Below are 7,344 nucleotides of genomic sequence, written 5' to 3' on the forward strand. Positions count from 1 at the left end.
AACAGGCACATGGTTTTCAACTATTTTACAAAATGGCTCATCAAATCAGACTATCGAGCTGTTTCAAGTGAATTTAGGGGGTTTTACAACTATAGTAACTGTTCAAGTTGCTACCCTGAAAATCTAAATGTGATTCAGAACAACACTGCCCACAGACAGGGCAAAGAAACCCTCATATTAGTTAGTACTAGAGATTTAACAATAGCATCCATCTTGTTTGTGCATGAACAAAAAATAAGAGGGGGTGTTTTACCTGTCAGATTTAAGAGAGAAGCAAAGCTTTAGCTCTAGACTGACACGTGTGGGAAGGATGTTTGCGCTTTTACAAACACTGGAATTCTGGGTAGTGGAGGGAGGTGAGCTCAGCTCTGTTTTTTGCATATCAATAATAGAGGATTGCAGCAGGGTAAAAATGAGACTGTAATAATACACATGAGATTATTGCAGAGGTGTATCATGCAAATGTGTGATATCATGCTGTTCTTCCCTTCCAGATGTGACAGTTTCATTAATGCATCCCTGAAATCCCTGATTACAGTGTCATTCCATAAAAATCAACAAGCAGTTTGTGTCTGATGGTGTACTACTAAACACAAAAATCTGCTATTTTAGAAGTTCTGCTGAAATATTATGCAGTGTCTTGGTAGTGTTTAAGAAATATTTGAATTGAAAGTAGGATCTGAAATTCATCATTTAAAAATCTTCCTAAATAATGCTAAACTTGATGCCATGTTTTTTTCCACCTCCCAGTCACACTAGATTAATCGCCGAAAAGGAAGTGTCTTTTAAATGACATAAGAGGAAGTGATATCATGTGAATTCTCTGGGAGAATTCCATTCGAAAGTGAGCATAACTATACTGAGTACTTGAACACTAGCTCTAAGGCATTACTGTCTCATATGGCTGTTTGGTACACCCTACACAAAACTTGAATATGAATGTTATACCTTAACATTACATAGCAAAATTTATATTTATATCAGTTAAGATTGTGGCAAATGAAGTGTTTGCATTAAACACAGCATATTTGTGTATTTCATTAAAATGTATAATATCATAATTTCCTGTTGGGTTTAAACGAGTTTAAATGCAAAAAAAAAAAACAGCATCTCAAAAAGATTACACTAGTTTTATGAATGAATCCTACAAACGTGCCACCCAGGATCACATGATCATTAATGGCAAATTTCTTCCCTGAAGTGACCATAACATGTCCTGGCTGACTGCCTTTTAATGGGCCTTTCATGAAGGGATCCACTCGCATGACATCACACTACTATACATAACAGCCTGTTTTTATTATATATTATAGACCTTTTGAAAGAACTATAGACCTATTATAGGAAATTCATTTTATTGTCTCAAGGGGTCAAGGTTTGGCTTTGTTAACAAGGCCACCGTTAGCCCCGGCTTGAACATCACATACATAATCTGGCAGTAAAAAGCATCTTTCTGTGTTGGCTCTTGAATGCTAAAGATAGGAAGGCTAATGTTATCATAAGTTTGATAGCAGGAAAAAGTTTTTTTTTTAATGTTCTACTGTCACATTCCCCTCTCAAATGTTCACAATAGTCATTTATATTCAGAATGTATATTCAGAACATCTATATTAATTTCTAGCTTGAGATAACAGTGACTTTATGTGCTAATTTTTCGCTCTTAAATACATTTCTTGTCTTGCAGTGTGTTTAAAAATCTCAAAGCATGATCTTTAAGTAAAGTTTGAGATCGTTCACAGTTGTTTGTGAGCATGAAAAATCCCGAGGTTTGGATGAGGATATGAAAGACCAGGGGTGAGGGAAAAGAGAGAAGAGAGAATGCTAGCTTGTGGAAAAACAGCGCTCATGACTCACAGTCGCGGTTTACGGTGGTAAAACTTAAAGATCTATGGATTACAACCAAAGTTGCGCTTCAGATCATCTCCTCAGCCCCTCGCCGCCGAATCCCTCGATCTCATCTGCCTCACGCCCTGATTCTTTCCTTCGCCGCTTTCATTCTTGTCCCTCCACTCATGTCCGACCCGACCGGCCCACGTCGCTGTTGTCGCGCTCTATAATGACTGTCAGGACCTGCTCGTCTGAACCTTGCACTCACAACCGCTGCCCATTATTTTAAATGAGACCTCGCTAAAGTCCACTTCGGTAACAAGCCTTCCTGTGCTGAATAAAAATGAATGTTTTCGTTCGCCGGATGTCGCCTAGGCTATAGGTTGACTGAGTTATTTTTTTCCCCATGGTAATTAATGTTTATATTAAATAACCATGAAATATATAGCTAATAAACACACACATTGTTTGATATAATACAAGGTGTTACTTATGTATAAAACAATAATTATTCGCACATGACCGTTTTAGCAGTTGTCAGATTGTGTGGAGTGTTTCTGAAGCAAAAGCCTACCTGTGGTTGCGTAAAATGCGACAAATTGTCTTGTGGGGGTTTCAGTGTGTTTGACAGGACCTTTCAAATTTAATGAGAGTGACATCTTGCTTGGCCTAGAATCCAAACGTGTGCGTAGGCTGATAGAGGACGGCAAACACGTCACTTCAAATTCGGCTGAGGATCCTCATTACCGACCCTTATCTTGTAACTCATGATCCTATAGGTTATGCCCAGCGACAGGTAGGTCACGCGCTTGAGTCAAGGACATTGTATGCCATAGTACAGAAAAGCTGGAACATGCCGTTTTGATCATGATTGTGTGATCATGTGGCACTTTCCATTTTTATCTTTTCTCTTTTTTTTTGAGACATCATTAGGTGCTCTGACGTCCAAACAGTTGTCTTTTCTCCTCTGATTCTTTCCTCTATTTTAAGGCTCCATCCAAACAGGACAGTCAGGGGTGTGGCCTTCTCTGTTTCAGCGCGGTTTCCCTTTCAACAAGGAGAATGACACATGCCTTTTTATCTTTTCTGTTTCCCCCTACAACTTCTGACAAAAAGAGAGGCATATATAATCCCACACAAGCAAAGCCTGTATATATTCACACTGGCACCTGACAATGCACAACAGAGTTCGGGGTAGAGCTACAACCTGAGAACTCGATAAAGCAATACATACAAAGAGGTACATAGGCAACTTCTCAACTATTAAATACCTACCTAGAGTGTTAGACTGAAATATTGGACAAACACAAACCTCTCTGAGACATTGCATGGAAGATTTGCAAACCAGCTTGGAGTCACACAAGACTGATTGGATTTTTGACTCCAGACAAAGAACTTCACAGCAACACTCAGCCAAGAGGAAGAGCTTCTCCACAAAGGTACCATAAATTTTAATAGTAAATTTACTATTTAATTTTATAATTGCAAATGATAAAATCTATTATTTAATGTACCAAAATAATTTAAATAGATTTGCATTTATATTGATTTTCACAAAAATTGGTTACATAGGCCCTTTATAACTTAATGAAAATCTTATAGTTTGGTATAGTTTTTAATGTTTTTGAATATTATAGAGAACAGATAGAAAGCAGAAAATAAGTTTAACTGACATCGACATTTCATGATAATTCAACAACTTTGTCTTGTATTTTAAAAACTATAAAATGACACAGCTATTAAATATGTATCTTTTTAGTCTGTTCTAAAATACTATACTATGTAAGTGAGTGAAAGGGTGTGAGTAATTTATATAGACGTTTGAAATACACTTCTGATTGGCTGATATATGAGTTTAATTTCAAAGTGGCCTGTAGTCAGAACTATCTTCTAGCAATAGTCAGCATTCCTCATATTTCTCATATCTGAGTAAATTACATTCAATAGCCTATACATTTTGAATGTTGCACATGTATATTCTCTACATCTCCCAACTGTACAGAAATATTTTACCAATATTTTGTCTTGGTCAACATATTCATCTGTAGATGGTGGCGTTATTCTTGCCTCCTCGTCCTGCCCTGTTGTTCTTAGTCCTCATGAGTGTGACTCTGATGACTTCTGCATTTCCCCAGCCTCAACTTCGACCTCTGCAAAGGTATAACTGCTCATTATTGATTATTATGCTGTTATATATTAGTAGTAGTATTGATGTTGTTGTTATTCCTCATTTTGAACAGTGCCTTGTATCGCTTTGGTGAAAACTCACCAAACTTTGCATGCATGGCGAGTCTGTAGTTAATTGCATTCTGTGTAATTATGGGATGGATGAGATGTGTGGTTACTTAGCAACTAGTCATTACATTTGCAATATTCAAAACATAAAACCCGCAACTCCATTTGAGCTAGAGACATACAATTTCACATGGACGTATTTCTTTCTCACAGAGAACAAATTTACCTTAAGTACCACAAGTTCTACCATGGAAACCTTAAAAAATATACATTACAAATTCTTGTTCATTAGATCAGGATTTTTTTTACATGTTGGATTTATAAATTGGCAACATGTAATAGATTATAGGGTTCTATAAATAAAACTGCCAGACACTCAATGCAACTCCAATTATGGGTGCAAAATATATATATTTTTCAAACAGCTGCTCTGTAAAAGAAAATTATAAATCATTTCATTGTCCATTCTACTAAAACGCCATTGTACCATTCAGAGGTATCATTTCATACACTTTTTTTTTTTTTTTTTACAGTAGCTTCCTATTGCTCGCTAGACAAATTTCTGACACTTCTCTTTCTCCGAAACAGTAACTTGCCTGCTATTGGTCAGGAGGATTCCAAAGGTGAACAGTGGGAACTGCTGTACCCCTCCATCTCACTCCGTGATTGGAGCATTCAGATGCTGACCGCTCCAGATTTTGGTGCAGCTAATGCTGGGGCAGAACAGCTGGTGGGGGACGATTGGCTTCCGCTCAGCCAGTCACAGATGGAGGAGGAGCTGGTGAAGGGCTGGCCGGGCAACTGGCCTTCACGGATGGGTCACCAGCAGAAGAGAAACATAGTGGTAGCAGATGACGCTGCATTTAGAGAGAAGAGTAAGCTTTTGACAGCAATGGAAAGACAGAAATGGCTCAATTCCTATATGCAGAAACTCTCTGTAGTTAATTCCAAGTAATTATAATGTCTATGTAATTGTATATATATATATATATATTGAAAATATATTGAAAAATATTACATTTTATGTTGGAGAAAAACACATTTGATCATCACAGATAATGTAACCAAGTCAAAATGTTAATTCAACTTAAAATAAAAATTCTGTCATCATATAATTATGTTATTTAAATCCTGTATGATTTCCTTTCCTTCGTGGAACACCAAAGGAGATATTTAGCACAATGCCCAAGCTGCTTTTCTCCAACAAGAAAGTAAATCATATGGGTTTGAAATGACATGATGGTAAGTAAATGTTAAGATCTTTAATTTATCCCTTTAAAAAACTCTTTTGACACCAACATTTTAAAAATGTATGTAGATAAAGGTGTTTTCTCTTTCTTTTAGATGATCTCTGAATAAGGAAAATGCATGATGTGTTTGTTGGTCTCATGATTTGAATAAACACCTGAAAACTATTCGTATGACTGTTTGTATGCAATTTTTAAATGGCTTAATTGGATGCACGGAATATGAGCTGCCTTAATAGATTTACACACTTTGTTTTTGTGCTTTTCTTTTTTTGTCAACAGTTTGTTAAATGCTTCTACATAGGTAAGACATATGTGACATAATGTGAATATTTTTGGGATTTTTGACGATCATAATCAGTGTATTAGATTATTAGTTTCAGTTCATTTGTTATAGAAAATCATTATTAATTTATACAGCAAACTTAAGCTCTAAAATTTACAAATAGTTAGTCAATAGATTGATGTAAGTCTTACAAACCTAAAATATATATACATCACTTTAACGTTCCCCAGTTATTTTTGAATCAGACATAACCATAAAATGTCTGAGTGGCAGCTCTAAATGTTTCACAGACTGAGTGAGAGTCTGATTCTAACTGTTCACAAACGTTGTTTCGTTAAATATTTAAACATATTAAAAATGTCTTCATAAGAGTAATTTCTTTGTGAATTGAATATCATTGTTTGCGTTGTTGCTGATGTGCATGAGATGATATCTGATGACACCATATATGCTTAAACGTAAAGCTTTCCAATGATAACGAGATATTAAATTACTGACACATTTTTTCTTTTTGCTGACCATTTTAGTTCCCTTCTGGAGACTTGCAGAGATCACCTAATGATGCATAGCTACAGTTAGAGAAATATGCCATATATTGCCTATATGAATTTTCAGGGTGTCGACAAGTTTTAGTATAATATAAAAGTCCTAACAGGTGAGGCATTAGAAAACACATTGGTAAAAGGTTGCCAACATGTTTGATATAGCAGTAAATTACATTATCTAGATGAATAGATTTTTTGAGATGCTGTAAAGGTACCATGAAGTGAACCAAGCTGGTAAATTGAGCTGTGCATCAGAGGAGATAGGACCTCCCATGATGATATTAGTAATTTATCGCCAAGCCAAATTATGATATGCTTAAAATGGAATTTTTAATGTTCTGACAGCAGAAAATTAAATAGGGCCATGGTTAAATACACCCTCATGACCTCATTAGCCCCGAGCTAGCAGGCGATTAATCAACTGATTGGAGAGGCTTGAAGTATGAGGAAATCTCTGACGGCAGAGACTGCGGCAGCTGAATCGCTGCTTCAGGTCATCTGTTGGAACTTTTCAATGTTTATCTCCTTTGCCTTTCAAAATGGCTTTACAAAGGTCAGGTCTCGCAAGTAGCGCCAGGAGGAGTTGTTAAAATCTCTTCTCATGAATCCTGCGTGGATGGTTATGTATTCAGCCTCCAAGAAGTAATTTATAGGCTGTTTGTTGGGGATAATACATTTCAGCAGAAAGTGATTGACTCACACAGCTCAACATTTATCTCCAGGTGTCAAAAGTGTCTATGTGTCAGTTCAGAAGTTCAGAGGAACAATTCATTGCTCTTATGGAACGTACCAGCATCTCTGTTGGGACTGAGAATTGTGGTATAGGAAATCTTACTGCTGCTCAGGCCTCATGGTGAGGAATCCTACAGAAACTCTATAACGGTGAGATGGATGAGAGGGCTGAGGATCACAGGAACTGTAATTTATCACTCCCTACAGCTGGCCTACATGGCAGCCAGAGCCAATCAGCAGTAGCCAAATTGCTTTCTGCACCCCATTCTCACCAAGTGGAACTGCGTCTCAAAGCTCATGTAGAATCACCCAGTCCTGCCGTTTCTCAGCGGTTCTGGCACAAGTGTTGTCTGGTGTGGGAGTGAATGCTGTGTGTTAAAGGGGTCCTATTATGCTCTTTTACAAAGTCTTGATTTTGTTTTGGGGGTGTACTAGAACAGGCTCTCATACTAGGTTGTTCGAAAAATACATT

The sequence above is a fragment of the Sinocyclocheilus anshuiensis genome, unplaced genomic scaffold (assembly GCF_001515605.1).
Source record: "Sinocyclocheilus anshuiensis isolate Anshui unplaced genomic scaffold, SAMN03320099.WGS_v1.1 scaffold544, whole genome shotgun sequence".
NCBI classification, from domain to species: Eukaryota; Metazoa; Chordata; class Actinopteri; order Cypriniformes; family Cyprinidae; genus Sinocyclocheilus; species Sinocyclocheilus anshuiensis.